This window comes from Molothrus ater, chromosome 6 (assembly GCF_012460135.2).
Source record: "Molothrus ater isolate BHLD 08-10-18 breed brown headed cowbird chromosome 6, BPBGC_Mater_1.1, whole genome shotgun sequence".
NCBI lineage: Eukaryota > Metazoa > Chordata > Aves > Passeriformes > Icteridae > Molothrus > Molothrus ater.
The window spans coordinates 20,761,450-20,788,727 of NC_050483.2; the positions used below are offsets into that span (position 1 = coordinate 20,761,450).

Genomic DNA, 27,278 nt, shown 5'->3' on the forward strand with positions numbered 1-27,278 from the left:
AAAAACTTTAACTTTACTAATAATTTACTTTGATAAGCAATATCCGCAAGAACATTTGAGATTAAGCCAGATTGGAATTAGCTTAAGATGATCCCAAAAGATGATGAGAAAAAAATTAAAACAAGCTTTTAAATCTACATCTCTCAGTGGGTAATATAAGTAAAAATGAAGCAAAACACATCAAACCAACCAAACAACAAAAATTAAAATAAAATTAAAAAAAAAAATTAAATGAAAAACATGGAGAAACTGCAGTCTTTTTTATCCACTGATGGGAAAGAATACCCATTCTTTGTAAGTGATACGATCTCAAACTCTAGATTGGAAACTAAGCCCAACAGTTTTCAGCACCTTACATCATCCTCCCCAAATATGAAATTCTTGACAAGTCACAATCCTTACAGTGGAACAGGAGCCAGCTCCTCCTGTAGCAACACAGGTTTGGCACAATTTTATGAAACATATATCTCTGTCACTAAAACAGACTGTAAAGATAGCTAAGAGCAAAAACTAGGTAAGAAAGCACCATCTTTATGTCATCACTTGTCATTCCTTGTCCTGAGGTTCTGTCTGATTGGGTCTCACACGCTTGGCTCCTACCTACTTGTGCCTACTTAACGTGAACTGCTTAACAAGTTCTGTGCATGCATGGCTTCACATTCCTGCCATAAATCTCCTAGTAGTACCAATACTCCATGTTGTATTTCTCCTGATTGTGTTCCAAAGGAGCAGAGGCATAAGAGAAGAGCAGATGACACATTTTACTCACAGAAAGGTGACATCTGAGACCAAGTAGGGCACCAGATTAGTACGATGTTCTCTGATGGTGAGTCATAAACCCCTTGAAGGTCACACAAAGGTTAAAAAGAGAGCTATCAGTGAACAACATCTCAGTCCCCGCAGGGGTGTGAAATAAGAGACACTATTATTACTTACTCCAATTTTTACACTTCCCAGAAAACTCAAATTACCTTTAATTGCTGGAAACAGTTCAGCTCCTCTAAAATGAAGAAGTCAATAAGTGCAGTTGTTTTTTACTCGCCTGTCCTGGGGGGATTTGTTAATACTGATTAGTGGAGATCACGCCAAAACAGATGAGCTGAGAGGGTCTTTAACTTTTGGAAAGTTACCTAAATGTAATCAATAAAGTAAAAGATCTGAGGAGAGATGGCAAGGGAATAGACCATTGTTCCACAGCCATTTCTCTTGGCAACTCTGTCTTTCTCTGGAAGATCCTGCCTCCTGTGTCCCCAGCCAGATTTCCATCCCTTGAACACACATTTGGTTGTGCTGGTACAATTCCACTCACTGCAGAGATTTCTGGAAAAGAGGGTTACAACTCTCAGGTTAATAACAACCCTTCCTGTAAAGGCAGAATAAGTTTAAAATAGATTTTTCTATTTCATCATGCAGCCCCATTAACAGTCGTAGGGGCAAACAGCAGGGACAGAATAAACTTACGCAAAATGTACTACTCTATCAGGATGGGGTGGAAATAGAGCTAGAGGACACAAGGACAAGGACTAATTACTAACTAGAACACCAATATGGAAGACAGAATGGCAGAGGGTATAAGGAAACCACTCTTCATATCTGAAGTGGAGAAGGATAGGGTGAGTCAGCAATATAAATTTTTTTTTAAATCTTTTTAATGCAGACAAAATCAATAAGATGATGGCAGAATTGTTTCCAAGAAGAATTGTTTTCAGTGTTTTCCATGACATGATGAGGCTCTTGAAGACTGCAAGGATAGAATACAACACAAAGTGAACACAGAAGCATTGATTAAATGCAGAGTAAGAGTACATCAAAGGAGACCAAAAACATCTCTTCAGAGTTGCAGAAGGAAAGAAATGGAAAGCTAATCAATTTTCCTTTTAGCTTATATTAACAATACCGAGTTAAACCAAATGTCATATTATAAATGCATGCATCTTTCTTTTGAAGAGAAACTGATGGAGTGTAAAATATGCAAATAGCAGCACAAGTCAGGGCATCTGGAGTATTTAGTCCTTGACATCCCCTCTTTTTGTACTACCTACTGTCAGAGGAAAAAAATCAGGTCTGGGGAAGAACCCTCCTTTCTCAGATAAACTGCTGACCTCAACTCAATAGTCTGCTTCCCCTCCATGTGCAGATCTCCAGCTGTTTATACTGGGAGTTCGGAGTATGCAGTGAAAGGGTTTTAAATTCCTAATAATAGCAGGAAAAATTGTATTATATCTAAAACAGAAGCAATGTGCTTTAACTAAAAAATACCAAAAAACAAAAAAAAAATTATTTCAATTGCAAAGACAAGTATTAAAAAAAATCCCAAAATGTCTTTACAGCTCCTTTTTCAAGTCATCCTCTGCAACAAATGAGGCAAGGTCTGAATGGATGGTGAATGTAAGGGAAGGAATGACTAAAACATGATCACGCACTTGAGAATAATATAATAATATTTATATTGATGTATGCAGTATAACCATTCTATCCCTCCCACATTTTACTGGAAATACAAAGGATTTTCTACCATAGCAATCCTTACATAGTACTACATTCCTTCTGAAGTGGGGAAACAAAGAAGGTGAATATGGCAAATTTGTGGTTCAGAAAATGATGAAAGTAAAAAGTAGAGCTGTTAATGGACTGTGCATGCACACTTCTATTGCAATTGTCATACAGATAACACAGCAAAAATAATAAAAAAACATTAAAATTTGAGTAAAATAACAAAGCCAAGAAATCCAATTTAATTTACCATTAATAAGTTTCACAAACCTCATAAATTTAGTTTCATTTTAATACTCAAAATAATTAATAAAGATATATATATCGAGAAAGGTAAGGATCAACATAATTGTCTACATATCCAGTTCAATGTAATTCCTTATATGTACTAAATTCATAGGCATGACTAGGGAATATGGAGCTGTTTCAAGTGAAGAACATAATGTATAATAATGAGACTGAATTTTTCCTTTTCCTCTGCAGGGTACTGGAGATAATGTGATGTCTTTGAAATGACAGCATGGCAGGTATGGTTCTAAGCATCCTATATCAATGGCTCTAAAACTTCCCTCTGAACTGACATAATTAATTTTTTTTTCCCAAATAAAACTTAAGTATTGTAGCAAAACCCCAGCTCTTCTGCATTCTAAATTAGCCCATCCTATATTAATTTCACTTGTTTATAGCACTGTTGACGTTTATCTCCTTTACCTGTGGTAATGTGGAAATCATCAAAATCCATACATGCAATTTAATCAACACTCAAGAATTTTCTGTCCAAGCTAGCATGACAGCAAAATAAACAAAAATTCAAGTGTGTATATATCTTCATAGACCTGAATGGACAGGCAATATATTCTAAAGGCAAAACTTCAGCATTCCTCTTGAAAGTCAGAGAGTATCTTTCCATCAGAATAAAGAGGTTTCAAATCAGGCTATGTTTACCATAGTTCACTGTGTTCTGAAAATGTTCACTTTTTCTTATTCTCTTGTTTGTTCTGTGATTACTTCCGAGATCAAAAGCAGCAAATGCCTGGAAAATATGCTGAAATCTATTTCTGAGACTAAAAGTGGAAGCTATATCCTTCATTATAATAAAAAAACTTTCCCATCTGAATGACCCCTAAGCTAGTTTTTACATCTTCCTTGATTATATTAAAAATTTTTAAATTGAGGAATGAATAATATGATATCCTATGAGAACCTAGAATACTTTTTTTTTAGGAAGTCAGTTTTAAGTTGGATGGAACAAAGTCTTCTTGCTATTTTATTCTGTGTACAGCATAGCTTACAGTATTAACGCCAAAATTCTCACCAAATTCCACATTTGTCTCTAGTATAGAAAATTCTCCACATACAAGTCTCTAGTATAGAAAATTCTCTGTTCACACTTGGCTCAGGAATATATGAAACTTTGGCAAGTAAGACAAGTAAAGTCTAATATTCCATATTCATAAATGAAGGAAGCTGAAGAACACATTTAGAAAAGTGGAAAGGAGGATGCATGCCAATAAGTTCAAGCAAAGCACTCCTAAATAGAAGATTAGCTTTACATTTCTCACACATCAGATTAAACCCCATGAAAATCTGATTTCTCTTTTCACCTTATTCATATCATGTTTTTTATTCAAGCAAAAGTAGAAAATAAAAATATAAAAAAATACATCTATTGTGAATGGCTGTACATCTCGTTTATGCAGATTTTCTAATTAAGCTTCAGCTGTCATTTGAATCTCATCAGCCTGTTATACTGGGGCAGTGGAAAGGTCATCAGAAACAAATTTCTGGTGGCATTTTGTCTGAACAGAACCATTAGAAGGAAAAAAAGCCTGGGAGTGGTACTGAAGAAAATAGCAATGAAACCATATTTCACAAACATGGAGTTAAGAAAGGATGCAAACCATGATCTGCTCTTGATCCAATGCTCAAGAGATTCATCAGCTATCACTCTCTGATCACCTGACTGACATAGCAGAGGCACAGCAATGGTATCATTGCTTTACACACATACCTAAACCCATATTTTCCACTCTTTTGCTGCTAATCAGGTAAATAAGAAATTTGATGCAAGCAAGAATGATCATTGATTTCACTCTGCAACCATCCAGGATGCACAAAGTTTATATGCAGTTTGAATTTGTTATTGCTAGCACAGATCAAACCAATTCAGTGTGCAAGCCTCATTTCTAACTTTTTTCTTTTTGGAGCATGACACCTTTTTTTTTTTTTAATTACATTTTTAAATGATCAACAATTCTGTATCAAATGACAATTTCTACTTATAAAGCCCTTCTTCCTGATACTGGTAGTTTTAAATTTAACTGTTAGCTGCAGTAAAGGAATGGATTATGGTGACTCCCAGAATTGTCACTAGTGGATGTTTGACAACATTTATCATTATTTTGGAACTCAACACCTAGTTGCAATGCTTACTATATGCTTAGAAGAGATCAGGACAGGAGAAATAAGAAGATTGCTTGCTTATAACTCAAAAAATATTGGACTGCGTGTTGCCAAAACTTTCGTATTCCTAGCAAAATTAAATAGGGATACTTAAACCACTGAACAATATTTTCTGGTTTAGCTATTAATCCCTTGTTATAAAAAGTGCTACTTTATTTTCAAGGCAGTGTATGGGACTGGTGACAGGATCATCCTTACCTCTCTCTATGCAAAGTCCATAACTAAGACAGCTTTTCTCTATTTAGACATTTTAAGGTAATTTTCAATTGTAGTATCTCAGATCCTCAAAGAACTATAAATATATGCAATAATAAATTCAAAGTGGAGCTTTCTGTGGAGAAAACAGCCCAGATTTCCAGATCAAAGTCAATAGGGAAGATGTTCTACCCCCTGCAACTTTCTTAATGCTGCATCTCTGTGTCTTTGCAAAACTGAAGTGATGATCAAACAGAAGTTGCAAAGATAAATTACCTACTCATTTTCACCTATACTGCTTCTAAACGTGAAATTTTGCTATAGAATCACATTTTTGAATGCAGTATTCAGAGAAGTTTATGTTGCTTGGTTATTAAATAAATTAACCCATGCGCTGTCATTTTTGTTCTGATGTAGCATATTTTTCTGTATTCATCAGAGGCTCATTGTGTACAGTGTTACTTCATGTATCTAAAGGAGTGAATGACTCTGAAGTCAAATACTGCTTGTATTCATCCCAGTAAAAAAGTTTTAAAAGAAATAGAAGTCAATAGCTGTAAATCAAGAGGATTAAATATATTGCTTCCCTCGTTGCAACATCTGAATGATATAGACCTCTCTTTTATTTTGGGCTCAAACAGCTCTTTTCATAAAATATCAAAGGCACTGCCATATCATAACAATGTTAGAAAACTATTAGAATTAATATTATGACAAAGTTTAATAATCAACTTGGCTAATATAAAGCAATGCCGTAATATATTAGAAATATATTCACAGTTTAGTTCTGTTAGCTGCTATTGTTCCATGTGGCATAAAATCAGCCTTGTTCGCACTGCTCATTTGCTTTGTATAAAAAGTGCAGGGATTACCCTCTAAATAATTTTCAGGTTTTTCTAAGTCAGTTCAAATATCTGTGTGACTGAAATGAACAATGACTTACTGGATTAAAGCAATCTTCAGCCTACAGAGGCACAGAATACCCAGGTCTGCCTGGTGATGTGGGTTTCCTCTTTGCCATCTGCTTCTAAGCAGGAGGAACAGAGAACTGTTCTGCCAGAGGGAATTCCTTCCCAAAGGCTGATACTTGGCATTCACAGTTCCCATAAGAATGCTTAACAGAGCAGCAGGAAGCACTCTCAGCACTGGTATCTTGAGGTGCAGCTCCTTTTCCACTGCTCTCATATTCTTCTGACCTTTCACCTCTAGCTCTGCAGACAGCCCTACTGTCTCACTGTGATGCATCTTGCTCCTGAAAATAAGACAGGCTTACACAGACAAAAGTTAGACCTAGCAAAATTTGAGATTTGCTTTATATAAAGCAAGGAAACAGAGGATTGCAAGAAAAAAATAAACCCCAAAACCCACCATAAATCACCATTCTATTCTAAACTTACAAGTATGTTTCATTCACATCCCTCATGCACATTTCTTTCAATGTGCACTTGCTCAAAGGCCAAATAGACATGAATTCTCTCCCTTTCCCTCACTTTATGAGGTTCCACAAGAATAACTTCCATCCCTGCTACTTTGGGTAGATTATTTGGGTAGATTCAAATGTCCTGGGAAGTTCTAGCTGCAGTCAGGTAATTTGTGTATGTAAGGTGTATTCATCTGCTTTGTTAATAGTCACATTGCCTAATCCAGACTGTTCAATCTTCACTTCTTCAATCTTTCAGATTTCAATAGCTTCATGATAAATATTACATCAGACACTGGATATAAACAAAATATGTTATGCATCTGATTTCTGGTATGTTAAAAATTTCTCACCGAGATCTCACCTTCTACAGCAGATGCAAATGTCATCTCAATAAAAAGTGATCAACCTGATGCATTTGAGAGTAAATTCTTTCCCTCCGCTTCATCCTGCTTAAATATGTTCTCTTTTGCAAGTAAAAGTTTAAAGCAATTTGAAGCTGATATTTTGTTATCTATCAATTTTATACTGCCAAATCAACAACTTATGTTTTCCAAATCCCCAATATGTCAAGGGAATAAGGGGGAAAAAAATCTATTTGGTATTCAGATCAACTCTTCCACACCCAGTTTTATTCTACTATAGTCAAAGCAAAATTTCTGTTAAAGGAAATGTTAAAAATTGCAGGACATAATTCTGGAACAGTACAGTAATCACAATATTCAGAGGAAAGTACCTGAACATCCAGCTTTACAAAGAGTAAATACCACAACCTGCTCTCCTTCAGTATCAGATCACCAGTTTTCTGCTACCTATCACAACAGAACTTGAGAACTGAAAGGGGAAATCATAATTTATCAAACTACGAGGAACGTAACTGGAAAGAAGTTACATAATAACAGAGAAAAAATAAGAGAAAAAAAAGGCAGATGAACAAAGCCCAACCCTACAGAGATGAGGAAAAGAAAGAAGTAACTTGAGGAGACTGAATCATTGGCATCTGACACACTAAGGGGACTAGCTTTTCAACCATTTTCTAATCAAAGAAGAATTTCACACAGTAAGTTTAATCAAAAACAATATGAAACATAGGAAAACTATTATAAATATTGTTATCAGCTGTGGAGAGAGTAATTTAAATGGCATTCAGTAATGCAGGTGAAGGCTGTCTGGTAGCTCATCCCTTTCATATTTGATTTCTCAGATAATTTCAGACATCCAATGGTCTATCCTTCCCATGTCACAGGCTTTAGCCCTTTTCTGAAATATTGAAGGAATTGCTGCTGTCCCATCTCTATTTGACTCTTAAGGGGTATTGACTTTGGTTCCATCTAAGGGTTCTTTCTTCTAAGACAAAACCTCGAGATCTCTTGGTAATTTCTTGCCTGCTAGCAAGGGGTACTGCCAGTTTTCCATGCTCATGCTTTGTGACTGTAGTCTTATTAACCTCCAGCTGTGTAGAGCTAGGTTTGCCCACACAGCCATTCAAGAGACAAGCTTTGTTCTAAACACGGCTATGGGATTTGTTAGGTGAAAAGAACTTCTGTTTTGATTTGAATATCGCATTTCTTCTGTTCCAAACTCTAGAGCATGCCTCATTTTCAAATGGAGATTTACATTATGTTTAAGAACATAATTAATTCTGAAGATGTATACACTTCACTTAATTTGAAAGGTTTGGAGTTTTCCATAAATCATGGAAGACAACTGGTTCCTCAGCTGTTACAAAACAGGAAACAAAATCAAACCCTGCATTGACTACTATGGCTTTACTCTAAATACCCTCAAAGGGGCACAAAGACTGAAAATTCAGACCCATTAATCTTAAAATGTACCAAAAGAAAATATTGATCAAACAGACCAGCAAAATGCAGCCACTTGTAAACTGACCAGCCAAAGAAATGTACAGAAAGAGTTCTATTTGCTGGGACAATGTGAAACATTTGTCATTCATACCAGAAGCAGAATCTGGTCAGAATTCAAGGATATATACTTAGTACTGATATCAGATCAATATCACTAGAGTCCAATGAAGATGAAAGCCTCTTACTGAAAATATAAATTACCTTTTAACATCAAGATCTCAAGTTATATTAAAACAGCACTCTTATCTTCTCCTACCTTCAGTCCAAATGGCATTTCAAGAATAGTTCACATGAAACACAATTTAAGCAGGGAATCGGAGACTGAAACATCAATCCATTAGGTTTCCTATTTCTCAGGAAGTTTTAGGAGTGGAGAAGTTCAAACTTCACTTAATATGTTGCAGATGAGGATATCACAATGTCATCCCCTCTAATTTCAATTTCTTTCCCTATATGTCTTGAGGGGTTGTAATGTCTTTTTCCAGTGTAAAGCCTGAAATACAAATGATTCTCTATGGCACTGTTGGATCATAGAACCATAGAACCTGAAGTTGAAAGGATCGTCAAGTCCAACTCCCTGTTTCCCACAGGACAACCTAAAACTAAATCATGTGACTAACAGCATCATCCAGCTGCTCCTTGAACTCTCTCAGGCTTAGGGCCATGACCATTTCCCTGGAGAAGCCTGTGCCAGTGACCAACCACCCACTGGGTGAAGAACCTCCAATCTGAAGTTCCCCTAGTGTAGCTGTATTCCATTTCCCTGTGTCTTTTTGCTGGCCACTAGAGAGAAGAAATCAGCACCTTCCTCTTTGCTGCCCCCCCCATGGAAGTTCTAGACTGCAATGGGGTCACCCCAGCCTTTTCTTCTCCAAGCTGAGCAAAGCAACCTTAGACGTTTCTCATGAGTCTTGCTCTTAGGACCTTTCACCATGTGGGTTCCTGTGGACAGAGTCTAATAGGTCAATGTGCTTCTTTTGAGGTCCCCAAAACTGCACTCAGTACTCGAGGTGGGGCTGCAGTGTAGAGTGGGACAATAATCTCCCTCAACCAACCAATGATGCTGTGACTGATCCACCCCAGGACACAGATGGTTCCTTTGGTTACCAGGGCACTGCATATTCAATTTGACACTGACCCAGTTCCCCAGATCTCATTCTGCAGGGCTGCTCTCCAGACTCTTCCTCTGATTTGTACATACAACCACACTGTCCCCAGTGGAGAATCCTGCACTTGCTCTTGTGGTTCAAGTTGCAGAAGTTTATGGAGAACTGTTGCCTGTGGGATGGACTCTTAGTGGAGAAGTTCATAGAGAACCATCTCCCTTGGGAGGGAGCCCACACTGGATCGGGGGAAGGATTCCTCTCCATGAGCAGTGGCAGAAACAACCTGGGATAACCTGGTCAGAACCCTCATTCCCTGTCTCCATGCACTGCTGGATGTGGGGAGGTGGAGCTGGGAATGAGAGAGGGATGGAGGAGTGTGTTTTTAAGATTTATTTTACCTCTCATTATCCTGCTCTGATTTTTTTTAGTAATAAGTTCGATTAATATCCCCAGTTTGAGTCTGTTTTGCCCATGATGGTATTTGGGGAGTGATCTCTCCCAGTCCTTATCTCAACCCATTAAATGTTCTTTATATTTTCTCTCTCCTGTCCAGGGGTGGAGGGGATTGACAGAGAAGCTTTGGTGGGTACTGGGCATCTGGCCAGGGTCAACCCCACTACACTGCTCATGCTGTGTATATTAGTATAAAGGCATTTCAAATGTGCTCAGCACATCATTGAGCAGACTGATGGACCTGCTAGCACACCATCCCACAAACATCGGCATGCTACCCCCAGGCTTTTCACTGGTAAACCTGGTTTTATCCCTTTCTTGCTTCAAATCTAGTTTAAAGCTCTTTTAATGACACCTATTAACTATTGGGCAAAGATGCTTTTTCCCATTCAAGAAAGGATTATCACTAAAGCATCGGCAAAGGAACATTACAGAAGTTCCATGAGAATTTGCCCACAATGCAGGTAGAAAAATGCATCCAAGATGCCTGAAACACAGTAAAGGACTGACACTGGGTCCTCTGGATCTCAGACCAGTTCCAACCACAATCAAGCTATTCCTGTCTTTTGTTTACAGTAAAGTATCAAAGACAAATTGGTGCCATTTCTTGTGAAGACTACTGGGCCCTCACTAAAAAAAGCCCAATAAACTCATTTTGACTAGATAATAGAAAACCAAATTAGGTCTGCAGAAGCTAGGTTGTTGAAAAGTAGATCATAAGCTGAAAACTACCACCACATGTATAAATGCAGGAGGCAAGGCCTCCCTTTCTTGTATCAAACCTTTCTTCTGTGACAACTTTGTGAATTGTAGCAGTAGATTCTCTCAACTGTTTTAATGAATGAATGTCAAGGAGCTGGAGGGAGCTCATCAGCAACAAAAGGAAGGTATTTCCCAGACACATTTGAAAGCCTAACCTAGTATTCAACCAGCCAAAACATCTATACTGAGCAAAGAAAAATATTTCCCCATTAAATGATATTTTATGGTTTTTCAGTGTCTCATGAGATGTGGGAATAGATCCTTACAAAACTTTTGCATCAAAAATCCCATTTTATTTTCTACCAGTGTGATTTTCCATTGTTATTTTTCTTGCACTCTGCATACATTAAGGCACATTAATAAAGGGAAGAAGCAAGGCAGTCTGTCAGATATTTCAAAACATACCATGGGAAATGATTGGTTTAGGATAAGTGAATAAAAGCTGTTTGTTCAGCAAACTTAATTTTAGCTGAGAACCAAGAAATGTGTGTATAGCATGGACGTATGTTAAGTTAACTGGGCTCAAAAATACACCACAGAGCTGGGTTTTTGGGACTGCAGGAAATGTTTTCATGCTTCATGGCTCAACTTTCAATATGACGGAGAAAGTATTACAGTTATTCTGAGGGATGACACATTTTTAGTTTGCACATTGTCTTGGACTTCTGAAATGCTGGCAACAAAAGCATCCATAGTTAAAGCTTCAGGGTAGGAAGAGAGTCTCCACAAGCACAGTAGCTAAGGTGATATTGAAAGAACCCAATAAGACATGATTATGTACTTTTAAAAATTCAACTATTAGCTTTCCCTGTGAAAGAACATTTTACTCTGCTAAATTTTTACAGGGCTTATAAGCTGGCATTTTCAGGATTTTAATTCCTATAAAGAATTTTAATTCCTATAAATTTCTTGGAAAGTTACTGTAAATTCGTGATTTGTATTCTCTAACAGGTCCACAGGAAAACAAGAAAACCCCTGTAAGATACAGCATCCAAATTCTCTCTCACACAAAGATGGGAATTGAAACTCAGCACAGTTTAAGAAGCTCGGGAAAGATATTCAAGGGATGCTGTATGAAAAGTCAGACAACAACAAAGATTTGTGCTCCCCTTCTCTACCAGTTTGCTGCCATGCATTCCAACACAGCCATGGAGCCTGAAAAGCTGACTTGCATAACAATATCCTAACGTGAATTACCTTTTCAGTAGGGTTACCGTCTTGGGAGGTGATGTTTCTCCTCGTTTCCCAAACTACCCCTGGACCTTCTCATCCTACTAGCCCATTGGAGACTGTTCCACAGAGCTGCCTGGACCCCCCCACAGCATCCACCCTGTGGAAGAAACACAGATTGAGAAACTGTGATGCAGTAGTTAAATTTTCTCTAGACATAAATTGATGATATTGAGAGAGAATAACTCAGGTAGACTAAACCATGATTTAGAGCTGTCACACACAATCTGAGAAGGGAGGGGAGTTGGAGGAATACAGTGCCCCCTCAATATATGTAGGTGTGGCAGAACTGCTGAAAGCACAGTTATTTCAAGACTTTTAAGGAACAAATACAAACAGAGATTTCAAAGGCAGCAATTAGTCAATAATGTGATCACCTAATCTTAGAGATGACAACCTTCCCTTGCCTGTTGGAAATGCCTGTATCTTTGCATACTTAGCAGTAATAGGAAGGGGGTGGTTGCTTCTGTATTTCTGTAATAAGTAGCTTCATCAGACACCACACAGGGCAAAGTGGTTGAATTCAGGTCTTTTCCTGTCATTAGTGACAGTGAAACTTGTCTGTGTACACCTCTTGAGGGCAAGGCATTCCTTCCAGCATTGGAAACTTTCTTCTTCTAGAGTCTTATATGCACACCATAGCAAAAATTAAAATTGAAAAAAAGTTTAAAAATCAATTAATTTGATAAACAGTTTTCAATTTATAGCCTCTATATACTGCATCAAATTTCTGTATCAGTAGTAAGTAAAGATTATAAACAATAATCATACATAAAATTTCATAGCTTCAAAACACAGATCAGTATGAGATATAAAACAGGCTTTTTTTTTTACTCTTTTAAAAAAATTGTTAATTTGCAAAAGAAAAATAAATTCTACTATCTCTTGTTTATGACAAAAGACAATTGAGAAAATCATGACTTCAGATAACCTATAAGTAACTGATTCTGTTTTTCAAAGACCTGCCTGCTTTCTATTCCTTTGGCCTTGGCTGCCTAGCAACCTCCACAGAGCTTTCTTAGTCTATACTAATTCTGGAGAGTTTTCATTTATATATTTATTTATGAGAATGTCTATAAGGAGGATGCAGAAACAAAGAGCTGTTTGTTCCTTCCTTCTAACAGTGTATTCCAAACATGCCATCTCAGTGTCTCAGTGAAGGACACAGTCCTCAGTGCTGCAGAGGTACCTGCCTCCTTGATTTTGCTTGGGAAAAAGCTGTTTCTGTTAGACAAAAGCTTAGTCTCTGTAGAAAGCTACTGACGTAACAGGCACTGGTATTTCTTGCCCTCCCTGTTGGTTTGATTCATTGATAAGTTTTTTCACCCTGGATTCCTAGGTGCTTATGTAAGGTTACTGTGCTCATGCAGCCTGCAGCTCTTACTTAACATAAAGACAGTTTGTGCTACTGCTCTGGGTCACCAACAGTTCCAGTATCTACCAAGCTCTAGAGGGAAATGGAGACTAAAGCAGATCTGCTGTGTCTGTGACTCAAAGCAGGACAATCTGGAAGGTTTGGATGGGACTGCTTGTTATAATAAGTAGTTTGAAACAGGATATGGACTGCCTTTCCCTGAGCCAGCCATCAGCTTTGCATGGAAAAGACTATTTCCTCAGGGGTTTTTCTGTTGTTTGGGGTTTTTTTTTTCCTTCATTATAAGTGCAAAATTGGGGATTTCACAGAAAATATCTCTATGCTACATTAAGAATATGCATATTCTCTTGCTAGTTCTATTCAACCAGCACTTTGCAAATACTTTATGCCCTTATCAACACAGCAATCTCCTCCAATCGAAAGAAGGGGAAAAAAAACAAGAGAGAGAGAGAGGAAGGGATGGTCAAATATGTGCCCTGAAAAGCTTAACAGGCTCTCTCAAATGATATGGTAAAGAAATGCCAGGTATTCGTAGTTTGCAGTCACAGGGTGGGGATGTAGGGTTGTGTCTCACTACTTCCAACCCTGAGCTCCGACAGAAGAGGTTGCATTTACTTCTGGATCACACTGAAGCCTGAAACACAACAAATCAATATGTCTTAAGATATCTCAATATACCTTAATCACTTGATTCTATTTTTTTTCCTGATTAAGTTGACCTTTAGCTATGTTTTGTCCTTAAAGGAAATGCAGAGGATCTGTGACAGAACATAAATCTGAAACCAGATCTTCTAACTTCCACTCAATTTCTTACCAACAGGGCTACATACATAAAGATTAGGTTGTTGTAAATTGTAGGATTATAGAAGCATTTTTAAATCTTGGTGTTTACATATACTTATGAATCAGTAAAAACTTACTCCCAATTCAACAGGAGGGAAAGAATATATTTTTAAAAATCTCCTCAATATTGTAACAGGCAATAAAAATATTGGTATATTGGCTGGGTGGTATATCGGTGTCCAATTAAATAAAATAAAAGTAACAACACGAATGATAGGAATTATTCAAAAATTACCTGCTGGTTAAAAGAATGACATTTTGTAGAGCAACTTACAAACAGTGAAAATACTCATAGAAACTAAAATAAGGAAAAATATTCAATAAACAGGAGGAAGAAAGTTACTAGAAGTAAACAGAGATATAGAATTTCTTTTTTCTATTCATGGACTAACAATAAACAATTTTTCAAGTTCGATTCCCTCTGTCATTCCACACAGTAATGTAAATTTGTAGTTAGCAGCAAATATCTCAATCTGTACTCCTCTGAGTTATTGTAATACAAATAAATTCCAAATATAATCCAAAACTAAGTAGTTGCTTATCGAAAATGAGTTTCCATACGTATGTTCATTTTTCACAGAGCATGATTATTATAGCAAAACTTGAGCATGTGGTGTTTCCTCCCCTTACAAAGTATGATCACAATTACATATGTTTTTAAATGTTAAGTCAAACTCTCTGAAAATAAACCTACTGAAGGGTACCAGAACCACAGACTCACGTCTGTTTTCTCACTTATTTTGTGAGAAGTCTGCTTTTAATAAGTTCAAGGGCATGTAAATAGACAATAGAGAAAAACTTCTTCATGCATTTTTATTTAAGAAAATGTATAATAGGGTTTTCTACAGAATGAATAAAACTGAACCATGCTAAAGCAGCTAGAAAAGGAAATTCAACCAGAGAAAATGAACTTTCTCAGGTCATATGGAAAAATAAGTTCCATGCAGCCCCATTCAAAATTTCAGAGACTATAATTAGGTACTAAATCTACTACATTTACACTGGAAAACCTCTCCTGCCATGCACTTATGCTCCCAAAAGAAGAGAACACTAAAAAGAGATACAATCCTCCCGCCCTCCCTTCCTTCCTTCCTCCCTCCCTTCCTCAAGAAAGAGATGCAAAATGCCTTCAGTTTCTGGATATGGACTACAGAAAAATGAAATTCTAGGGAGGGTGTGGAAAAAGATAATTACAGAGCAAATGAAGCTTTAATAGGAAAAAGAGAACAAGAAAATTATGATCAACGTGAAAGTATAATCTTTGCTTGAATAACTAACTCACCAACGAGAATTGCAAGAAACCTTTTCAAAACAATCAATATTATTATTCCAACATCTCCTCATTTCAAGTGCACTGATTTTACTTCAGACTTAGGCCAATAACTGATCAAAATTTGGTCTAAAATATTTAAATATTTTCAGACAATTCATTATGGCAATAAGTAAGAAAAACTCACTGAAGTTATAACTGGGCTTTAGTGATTGTTCCAAACAGCTATATTTTTATAGATTACAAATGGATGAAAAAATCTGCAGTAAAAAGAATATTTATTAAAGAAAGACTAAACATAGTAACATATGCTACCATGATGACAGTAAAGAACACAAATAAGCAGAAGAGAAAGAACAGTTACCCAGTTCCTGCTATTTTTAATAAATATCACTAGCAGGGTAACATTCAACTGCCAAAAGAAAGGAGGTTCTTATACTCTGTTACTACGTCTGGCCCTGATTTGCCATTCCAGAAGAGCACTGGTTTCTTGTAGATTCAAGGCCTTATCTGCCTGCTCGTGAAGTCTTGGGTAGGCTAGGATGTGTGAAATAGCATTAAATTCTGTTATTTATGAATCTGGATCACTTGCAAGCTGTTAGTAGAAATGTGTGTGAGCTCTGGTTACTCATATGTTAAATAACGAGAATAAAACCAATAAAACAGAAAATCATAGTGTGCTATGCCCACATAAGACTTTAACCTCAGGATACAAAGAAAAAATACTAGAAAGCTCCTAAAAGAAAGGTGTGTGTATACAAATTCTATACTAGCAGTAAATATGAAGAATTTAGAGCTAAATCTCACCTCTGAGTGCTGACTCACTGTGCAGTAACACAAGCTACTGCTGTTTCCTTAATGGTTCAAAAAGGTGTTCTAACTAGCTCTCATTCCCTTCAGTTTTTGACATATTCTGCCATTTCAGAGCCCTATTTTATTTAACATGCTTAAAAGAGCAGAACTATTTTAGACTTTAGAATTTGCTAAACCTCCAAAACTCTGATTATTTATGGCCAAGGTCATAATTATGTTTTTTCCTGATATTTTATCTTAGTTAAACCCTGAGTAAGAATTATTCTCTTGCACAAAACCTGTACTTTCTATATATACTGCACTTCTCCTTTTTCTTCTTTCAAGAATGCCAGATGGAAGCAAACCAAGGAATAGTTGTATGTCTGGTATGCTAATTATTTTAATATTTCTGCATTTGAGTTAAGGAGATGAGGATTAGGTAATTCTGCATGGTTATCTCTCCAAAACCAATTCAAATAAGGCACACCTTCTAAATTCTAAAATAATTTTCTCTCTGATCTGCTGCAGCAAAGATATTCACTCATACACTATTGATTGGAAATGTTTTTGTACGTCTAATCAATAAACGAGTTAATATGTGTTAAACCAATCTTCTCGACTATTTGTCTTGCTCAGCCTAACTAATACAAAGCTGTGAGTGATTCATTTCAGATCAGCAGTACAGTGTGAAAACTGGTGTCTTTTTAATGTGAGTGTCTGTGTGTGCTTACAAACACAAAATGCCATTAAAAATATTTTCCCCTGACAATATTTCCCCCTTTTTAAGATCAGTTCTATTGACTCTTAATAATGGTCTCCAGATACTCATCTGACAAATGGCTGTTTATTTTTTTACTGTGAAAGATTTGACCTGGTTTGTTCATCTATAAATACACATTTTTGTACTGTAGACACAAATATGCATTTGTTTTAGCTTTCATCCCTGCTGTGTTTGTATAACACAGTAGGAAATTCACAAACAGAAAGAAAAGAGATCGAAGAACATTTGATAGTGTTTTCTAGCACTTTAAATACAGAAAAAAAATAAATTAGTGCCTACTCCATCAAGTGCTAAATTCAGTATGGCTGAAATGAAACAGAGACTGGGCCACAGAGAAAAAAAAATCTTCATGCTAGGTAGAAAAACAACCCATGTTGTCAACAAAGCAACAGGATAAGTGCTACTGAATTCTACTGAACTGATAATTTTAAACTTATATTCACCTTCCCTAATGGCATATCTGATGTAGCTCCAGCTAAGCAATAATTATAAGGAATTTTGCTATACCAGAGGGTAATATCATCAAAGGAGTCTGTGAGGATCTTTATCTCTACAAAAAAAAGGAAGGTGACCATGTTAACAGATCTAGAGCCACAGAAAAATTCAGAAAGCAATTATGAGTTCCAGAGTCCTATTTTAATCACAGTAAGACACAAGTCACTATTTTGGAAGAGCAGCTAAACCCTTTTTTTTCTTTTTAAAATGAAAACTGAAATTCTCTATTGTTAGTAGTATTGTTATTGTTATTATTTATGTGAATTATTCCTATTTTCTATTCCTCTGCTGATGTATATGTTGCTTATATCAAAATTTTGCAAATCTTTTACCAACTTAATACCATTTTGTAGAGTTTTCAATCATTAATTAGAAGTGAATTTATGTAAATCAGTTTCAGAAACAAAGCATGGAACACAAACGGCTGGCACTAAATAACCCTTAAAATCTGTTGTGATCCAAGCAATTTTTTAATTCTGTTACATGAAAGGAATTACAGGATGCTCCTATTCACTAGTTCATGTGGATACTTCCTAATCACAATTCATTTCCCACATCAGAGAGTTTCCAAATAAAGAAAATTTCAATTATATTAATAATGCAAAAGACGTATCCCCTTATTTAATCTATTTTCTGCCCTTTGTACCCTCAAGGTGTTGTGAAAGAAAGTGACATCATTTGCTGGTGTTGCACATGGGAAAAAAACTTATTCCCTGAGTTATGAAAAAGAAAGATGTTGAAAGGTGCCTGCTTTGTAGCTGAAGAACTTCTTTCAGAAGATTTGAAGAATACGATTTATCTTATACTAATGACGAAGGCGATTTATTTACAGTATATGTGCATAGTCACATATCATTGTTACTCTTGAGGTGAACATAAGGTGGAGACTGACAAACAGGGACTGAAGCACAGCTAATATTATTCCCTGCAACATACTGAGTAGAAATAGCTGAGTCTTGCATTGCTGGAAGGTGGTATGCATTGCTACCTGCAAAAGAACAGGGAAAAACCCCAAATTGTTATTGAAAACTGAAAAAACCCCACCAAACAATTGATGTAGAGCCATTAAAGATCAAAATATTTTTAGTGCTATTCCAACAGTGTAGTCTAGTAGTACAAAGCAAAGCAGTTAAAAATGTCAGTTGCTTTCTTATCTGCAAATTGTTCATAAAATAGTGATGTATTTCTCTGCTAATAATATTTTCAAAAAAATTCCAAAAATAAATACAGCTAAAAGCAATTAAAACCTATAAATTACAGATTGATTATGTGTCACTGGTCATCTAGCACAATGCTGATGGTTCAGATGGGATGATCCAACCTTAACAGCTAGAAACAGGCAAGAAAATATTTGAACATTTCAGGAAAAAAAACTGAGGCTTTAAACATAAAAAGGACATAAAAATATTTTTTTTCCTTTAAAGAGAAGGTGTTTAGGAAATTACATTCAGTTTAAAACAAGTTCTCTTCCTTCTGAAGAGTAAAATAGTCACCAGATCTCTACCAGGAACATTTGCTTCCTGTTACACTGATTACCAAGATGTGAAAAATACCATCAGTTCCAGCTCAATACTCCAGTTTTCCAAAACTGTCAAAACCGTATTCATGCAAAAGAAGTATCCACGCAAGCATAATGAAAAAATCTGATAGAAAATGGCACAAACAACCACAGGCAGTGGTGCCCAGCTTATGAACCCTCATTAAGATACATGAACTCAGCTTGTACATTTTTCTCTCCAAAATATGCAGTGCCCATTTTCACATGGCAAATTTGGAATCAAGTAAGATTAGTAACCTGTAGGCCTTATAAAGTCTCAGAGCAGACTTAGACTTTGACTTTGCAAGCAGGTTATCTGGTTAAGCATTTTAAGAATATTTGCAAGCAGAATTTTATCATCTCAAGTATTAATTTCAATGGTCTGGGAATTACAGTTGTACCTGCATTAATATCACCTTTTTATTGCAAATAAGGAATGGTGAAATCACCGTTTCACCTTTTTATTTTTTTAATTCTACGCTTAAATTTAGTCTAATTTTTTAGATACAGTGCAATGAATGTGTAATAATCCATAATATTTTTTAAAATATAATTAAAAGTGCAGAGTATCCACACATTCTAGGGAAAAAAAGATTGGTTATTTGAAAGAGCAGCAGTGCAAACTTTCTTCTTTTGCATATAATCTAGTGGATAAACTACTTGCAAGGAATGAGGGATACTCAGTTCAATTCCTGCTTCAGTTTGAACTGAAGCTCTTCTAGAAAATGTTTATTTCACAGCACTAAGGCTGGAAAAGACCTCTATGGTCACCAAGCCTAACCATCAACGAGTGACACCACAATGTTCACCATAAAACCATGGCCTCAGCTGCCAAAACCACGTCTTTTGAACACTTCCAGGTATGGTGACTGGGATGGAACCACTGCCCTGGGTAGTCTGATCCAATGCTTGACAACTCCTTCTGTGAAGAATTTTTTCTTAATATCCAGTCTAAACCTCCCCTGACACAGCTTGAGGCCATTTCTTCTCTTCCTACCACTTGTTACCTGAGAGAAGAGAAACTCCCACCTCACTACAACCTCTTTTCAGGTTGTTGCAAACATAATAAGGTAGACTTCATGCCCCTGAAGAAGAATCGGGCTTGCTAGCCATGTAAAGTTTCTGGGGACAAAAGGAAAAGAGGGAGCACACAAGGTGGCAATCTGGACGTGGGAAGATAGTACTGGGATTATGACTGTAGTAACAAGATCATATAAAATGTACCTTCAAGATCAGTAATCCAAAGCTGGTCTGGAAATCAGTTGTGGCCTTTGTAGTCTACCTTAGACACCGCTCACCAGAGTATTACAAAGACCCTTATCTATGGATATTAGATACAATATATTGATCAGTATCTTGAAATACACCCTAGAAAACAAGTTTGTTCTCCTTCACAGTGCACTCATGAAAACCTTTTGAACAGAGCTGAAGAGATTTCAGCTCAATTAAATCTACAGTAAACAAAACCCCTGCATGTATTCTTGCCTAGTCATATTTCAAGAAGGATGAAGAGAACACCTGACTGAGACCTACCAAATGTTTAGCTTCCCCCCAAAAAAACTGTTACAAGTTTTATCTAAATTATTTAAGGCTACAAACTTTATCAGTTTTTGAATTTCTGTCTTGAACATTCATAACATTTTGTATGAAAGGTCATTTTTATCCAAGATAAGGGAAAGTAAAAAAGGAAGGAAAAAAAGTAATCACACCTTATGTGACTGCACTTGTCCAGGGCTGGACTATGCAGGAACTTGTGAGGCAATTTCTCCACAGGAAAGGGAATTATGCTGCACCACTGCTTAACTTGTCAAGCAGCAGCACACATTGACCAGGGGACCAAGTTTCGGACACAAAATATAAGATAAAATCTAGACCATGTTTTATGCTTGCATTCAGTAACATAAGGTAATGCACAACAATTATACTGAACTCCTGAGTGGGGTGGAAAGAAAAAAAGTAAAATAACATATCCATAAACAATAGTTATGGAACTTTTCAAACATGTTGATCCACAGATTCAAATGGCAATCTATATTGTAAAAATTTCAACACGTATCAAAGTAATAAGAAGGTATCTCAGTCTTGCTACAAAACTGAGTAAAAAAACCCCAAAAAACAAACAAACAAACAACTAAAAAACCTAACAAATAAAACCCCCATAAATTTGAAATTTGATAGCAAATTCCTGTGATTTCCCCCCTTTCTTCAAATACTCTTTAGAAATAAAATTTAGTCTTTGGCTGAGATCCAGTATAATCAGTCTAACTTTCAACTTGAGAAGCTGATATTGTACCCAAGCAACTAAAAATCCCTAAGAAAACTCACAAACCCAGCAAATTATGCTGCTATCAGACTTCAGAAATTGGAGTTCAGAAACCATCATATTTTTGACACATCTTTGTCTAAGATGGTGGGTTTAGTGGTTTAGAGAAATATTAAATTCTCTCATGAAGAATTTCAGACCTCTTTACAGATCATTCTCCACACTTTCACTGATTTCCCCTAGCCTGTGGCCAAAATCTCATCACCAATGAGTTCAGCACCCAAGCTCCTGACACAGCCACATGGAGATAGTGATTCCAACATGTCCAGTTCTTCATTTACTCTCTTGTCAGGGCTAACATGTTATTATCTCTGTGTTTTCTTCAATTTGAATCATGCAATACAGTCATGAGGTGAAAACTCATATTTTGTTGATTTGCTAATTAAGAAAGTAGATGGAATACTTGAAGCATGTATTACTAAACTTTCTTTGTTGTAGTTGGTCCTGTCAAGAAATTTAACACAATTTGTGAAAGCTTGGAAATGCTAGCTGTTGCATTTTTACTCATATTTATTCATTAGAAAAATCAAAATTAAACAAAGAAAATTTGCATATAGTTCTGAAAGTCAGTTCTAGAATGAGATGGAAACTTGCAACCCCCTTAATTTCTATGGTTAAAGAAAAATCAGTGCAGAGAAAGAATACCTAATTTACAAACATTCATTCAATTCTTTGCTTATCAGCTAAGGTAGTCAGGAGAAATGTCATTATACAAAACTGATGGTTGCTTCAGCAGCAGAGGGAATGAGAACAGAGCACTTTATAAACACCTCCAAGGAATTGATAAGGGATGACTGCAGTTATCAGCATCAGAGGCATAGACAAGGAGCTTCTCACCCATTGCTAATGCCACAAGCTACCCAATCACTCCATCCATAATGACACCCACAGGCAAAAATCTGGGACCATACACTGCATGTTTTCAAAACATCCAGCATGGAACATTTCTTCCTCCTAAATATATACTGTAAAGGAGTTTCTAAGGAACTATCAAAAGAATTTATATGCTCATAATTCAGTGGATTCCTGACTGCTTGCTTCTTTCAATGGCTTAGAGTTGCTAGTACCTAAAAAATTTATTTTACTTCAGGTGAAAGAGTTTTCTGGTCTGTGTAAAAGAAGGATGCAAATTCTACATTGTATCTTACTAAGTTCCAGATGGTCACAGACAGCAGCACAGTGACAAACATAACCTTCCTGAGTTATCACAAATATGCTAATAAAGTACAGCATATACAGCATACCTGGACTGTTACCTTGACTGACTTTCTATCTGTGAATTACTTCTCAGAAGTTAAATAATTGTTGAGCTAGCCCATGGGTTTATTGCTTTTCTGAATCACACATACAGCTAGCTAATGGTTCTGATTACCATCCTAAGAAATATGCATAGCAAAGGAAGATTTTGCTGTACTGCAGCCATGGCAGAGCTATTTAAGCAAATGAAAATGTCTCCTTAAGAGCAGGTTTCTTTCTGTGCTTGTTCACATCACAGAGAAACAGAGCTAATGCTACGCTCCTATGAGTGCTTTATGCATTCTGACAAACCAAACGAGGTTTGTCAGGAGAGGCTCTAGGCAGCATAGAACTGCTGCAATTTTACATCTCATTGATTACCACAATGGGAATTGAAAATGGTTCTCTGTTTTCGACATGATATTAAAAATACTGTTGCAGAGCTCAGAAAAATATGCAGGTCCTTCAGTGAGGGGAAAACTTTGTACAGCATTGTTTCCTCTTGAATTTGAGTCAGGCCCATCTGACCTTTACAAAGGCTAATAATAAAGCACTAAGGTGACATGCAGTAAAGCATGTCATTCTGTGAGTCGTTCTGCAAGAGGATACATGAAACAAAAAGGCAGTTCAATACCCTGAGGCTTTGGGGATCTGCTTGTGTTGTGGTGTGTGCATCCTGTATACAGCTGGCATTACACAGAGTATGTGGGAACCCACATGTCACAACAAACAATACTTAAAGAACAAGGCCTAAAAACGACTGTAAGAAAATTAAGATTTATTATTACTGTCACACTGTGTTTGTCATTGGCTGGTTTGATGTTCTGGAGAGGTTTTCTATGAATTTTTCAGAAGAATTATTATTGCTTTTATACAAAAAAATCTGAAATCTCTTCAGTTCCCATGTCTTCAGTGATTTATTTTTGCTGGATCCAGCAGGCCCCATCCACAGAATGTTACCATTTTATGAGGGACACACTCACATCTTAAGCACAGCAAAACAACCCCAAAAGCACAGAGAATAATCTACAGTGACAGCAGTAGAAGTTTGTTCTACTCAGAGATTGCAAATGACATATGTAGTACCATGTGCTAAGCAAGCTGTGATACTCACTAACCCTTTGAGGTGCCTAGCAACCCTCAGCAGCATTTAGGAGGAAGAGAAGATTCTCAGCACTCAACAGAATTAAATTCCTAATAAAACTGTTTACTCAGAATCCTAGCAGCTCTCAATGGTCTCTAAAATCAGGCAGTGGAAATCATACTTACCATAAGACCAAGACATTAGTTACTGCAATTGCAGCATCAAAACCAATTTCATTTAAAAAGGAAATCTCTGTATTTAAATATAATTTCAGGCTTATAGAACTTCCAGTGGACTGGTCAACCAACTGGGAATCAGAAAATAAGAGTTCTGAATTTCATATCTTTCTGATATTTATACTATATAATATCTATATACAAATATCTATACTAATGCTTTACATTTGCATACAATTCAGATACATTTTCAGCACACGCACCATATAATCAACAATTAGTATAAGAGGCAACCTAGTCAACGGAGCTTGAAATGATACAAAAATTGAAAACCAAGTTTCAGTAAATTAATGACATCTGTGGTATTCCCACCTGTATATCCAATCACAGGAAGTCGGATGCAGAAATTAAACACAAGCATTTCCAGTGACTCACATTAGGACACACTGGGATCCATGTATCAGCTAAAACTAAGTCTGTATGATAAAGAAACATACCATTCAATTAAAAAAAAGAAACAAAAACTCAAATGTCACTCCAGTACTACCAAACAGTCAATAAGAACTAAGCTATGTGTGAGGACAACTAATAGTTTGATAAATAGCAGAACAGGAATAGAAAATCCCTCTCACAGACTAAAGGTAGCTTTTGAGAATTCAAAAATATCTTGTCCTTGCTGGACAGTAATGTGATAATAATAAAGGCAACAGTCTGCCTAGAAATTCAGTAAGTGATCTCAGTAATCATCTTAAGACCATTAAAGACAAAGAACAAATTTGTGTAAAAAATATTGTCTTGGACTTCTTGATCCTGTGATATAGAGAGCAAGATAAGGACAAAGGGAAATAAAGCCAGAGAAGTTATATGGTGATGGGACAAGCCTCCTGATCACACTTGAAAAAACTAATTTTTCCAGAACAGAAGTCATCTGCTAGCAAGCATTTAATTTTTCTATAATAAGAAACTCTTTCACACAAAACTTTGTGATGTGTACAATTGCATCTGTGACAGCTGTTCTCATCTACTGGTAATTGGTCTGCTGGAAAGGCATTATTATAAACTTTAATACTAATGGAATCATTAACACCCTTGGGTTTTTTTAATATATGCATATATAACTTATCACCGACTACTTCACTTGGTGATGGTGCTTCATAGAACACTCATTGCCAATTTTTCAGTATAAAAGAATACACTTTTCTAGGGGTTTTTTTGTATATGTCATATACCTACATAAACTAAACCTTATAATACCAACAGCAACTTATTCTGAAACACAGAATATTTAAAATAATAAAAAAAAGAAGTAATTTATAAATTTCAATTAATTATATTAGTTTCTAACACAAATAATTTTAGATTGGCAATTCTTCAGTACAACTGGCTTCAGCTGTTCCAGAAGGTCATCAGCTGCTGCAAAAGGCCTGACCTGATGACAGCAGTCACTGAGAGTTCCATAAACAGTGAAACAGTAATTTCATTAGTATAGTTCTTACACAGAGCAGTGTATTGGAATACCATAGAACCACAGAATGGCTGAGGTTGAAAGGGACCTCTGTAAATCATCTGATACAAAACCCATTCTCATGCCCCTAGATGCATTTGCCTCTGGCCCTGCACTAGTGCAAGGGGTTGGTTCCTCCTCAGGTACAAAACTTTGCATCTCTCTGTGTTGAATTTCATGAGGTTCCTATCAGCCCATTTCTCCAGCCTTTCAAGATCCCTCTGGATAGCAGCACAACACTCTGAATATGCATACATAACACATTCTTGGGTCACTTGTTTAATACACTGCTAATTTTGTGACTTCACCTATTTTTTCTTTATTTCTTCCTGTGAAATGCAAAAACATTAATGCTTTCCCTTTCTTTTGCCATTCACTGAATCAATAATATATGCATAATGTCTCTTTTCAGCAGAGACTGAATTTTTTTCTTAATTTCTGGGAAGTATCTATCTCACTACAAATGCTGCTACGAGAAAAAAAAAACAAACAAAACACTGCAGCTTGGGTCTATTAACCTCACAAGTAATACTCTTCATCTGAATGCATTAAATCATGTAAAAATGTGATATAATAAATGAAACATCTCTAATCTTATCTTGGTGCTCTACTGAAAGTCTAGGGGGTCTAAAGGGCTGAATTATAGCCAAATGGATTTTTTTGTTGTTGTTTTAGCTCTTTGGGATTTTTTTTGAAAAATGAAAGAAATAAACTAAGGTACTAAAGTTCTGATTTTGAGTATCCAGTGATGGAAACCGTACGGCCTGAACTTCAGGGTTACTAAAGTCCCAGTGAATTCAAAGTTAGGCATCATCACTGTTATTTAAATTCAGACTTTGCAGGTATTTAAACTTGGTTACTTGCATACCAACACATGCAACACAGAATATTAAATAATGTATGGTAATCCACTCCCCTGAAAAAGGACTATGTAATTTTAATCATTTTCTAAGAAGTGGAATGATTGTAATCAGTGAAAAATCAATAAAATATCTCATAAATGGATTTCTACAGATTTTTAAAGTTTCATTACACTATTATTCAAATTATTTTGTATTTAAATGAATAAAAATTAAAGTGGTTATGAATTTTTGAATTACTTTAAAACTTTAAACTACATATGCATTGTTAATACAGATATACTGAATCTCATCTATGCTGGATTAGTGGCAGCCTAAGTGTAAAGAAAATCTTCAGAAAAGTGATTCAAAGCTGATAGAAAAAACTACAAATTTTCTCTCAAATTTGCCTTCAGGGCAGAGGGAAATCAAAACCTTGTCCTTTGCCCCAGCTCTTTTCCACTGACAAGGAACGATGGCCTCTGAGGAGGAGATACTGCCAATCACCACAGCCTTGATCATGTCTATGGCTGATATCAGGAAGGAATTTTGGATCCAAAGCATTATTGGATGGCAAAGAAATTTTACCAGTATATCTCACATTATCTTAGTCCATTGCTCCTTCCTATACTTTACACGAGTCTGATGCAATCATGGGTGCCAAGTCACCCTAAGTCTAAGCAATCTTGCAGCCAAAATTATAATGATAAGCAGGATATTTGGAGATGAAAGAGTAACCAGAAAAGCTCATTTTAGAAGGATAGACCAGTCCAACACGACTAAATTAAAAAACAAAAACAAAAAACAAAACCAAAAAAACCCACAAACAAGCAAATAAAAAAAAAATACATGATTTTCTGAATATCTGAAGGTTACAGATCTTGAGAAAGAAAATTGAGCATGATACAGCAAGAGTGAAATGCCAATAAAACAACAATAGTATGAAATGAAGGTAATAAGCTGAAGAGCAGCAAAACACTTCATGAGACTAAAATCTATCCAATAGAGACATAATTCCGTAAGGCAGGAACATTTG

The 27,278-nt window shown here is 36.2% G+C and overlaps 1 protein-coding gene across 9 annotated transcripts in view; it reads right to left on the reverse strand.

Annotated features, from left to right (window-relative positions):
- Positions 1–27,278, reverse strand: part of LRRC4C (leucine rich repeat containing 4C) — a 484,097-nt gene that overhangs the window by 40,355 nt on the left and 416,464 nt on the right. For 6 of the 9 annotated variants that reach the window (XM_036385097.2, XM_036385100.2, XM_036385098.2 and 3 more), the window contains one exon: positions 11,955–12,087. The exons of the other annotated variants lie outside the window; for them this stretch is intronic. The gene's annotated coding sequence lies outside the window, so the exon portion shown is untranslated. The remainder of the gene's footprint in view (positions 1–11,954; positions 12,088–27,278) is intronic. 9 annotated transcript variants of the gene reach the window in all.